The sequence below is a fragment of the Arachis ipaensis genome, chromosome B10 (assembly GCF_000816755.2).
Source record: "Arachis ipaensis cultivar K30076 chromosome B10, Araip1.1, whole genome shotgun sequence".
NCBI lineage: Eukaryota > Viridiplantae > Streptophyta > Magnoliopsida > Fabales > Fabaceae > Arachis > Arachis ipaensis.
In genome coordinates this window covers 56053798-56054327 of record NC_029794.2, presented here as the reverse complement: position 1 = coordinate 56054327, position 530 = coordinate 56053798, and positions in this window count along the sequence as shown.

Sequence of the window (530 nt, the reverse complement as noted above, 5' to 3'; positions counted from 1 at the left end):
AGAATGATTGAAAGGAATTACCATCCGGAACCCCTCCTAGTCTTACCGGCTCACCTCAGTCCGATTGTGATGCCACACATTGACCGGAGGCAATGGAGGTTCCTCTTGAGGCAACCGAAGGAGGCCAATCTCTCATGGGTGGTGGAATTCTACTCCAACTTCCACTCACCTCATCTCACATCAATATTTGTGCGCCGAAAATAAGTGTCGGTCACCGTGGAAACCATCCGAGAAGTCCTTGGGATTGAACCGTCAACGGATGCATATGACGCCTACCAAGAAGTCTTGGCTACATGCGTTGACCACGCATTCGATTGGAGCGCGATCCTCCGCGTTATTGCTTTACCCGACGCATATTGGATTCGGGGGACCATAAAGCGAAGACCCAAGGGTTTAGATGTCCGCCACCTCACTCAAGAAGCCACGGCATGGGCCCAAATTCTAGCTCACTACGTGCTCCCAAGCACACATGGGTCATCCATCACCGCCGAGCTTGCCTTATTGATATGGTGCATCTTGACCGAGAAACC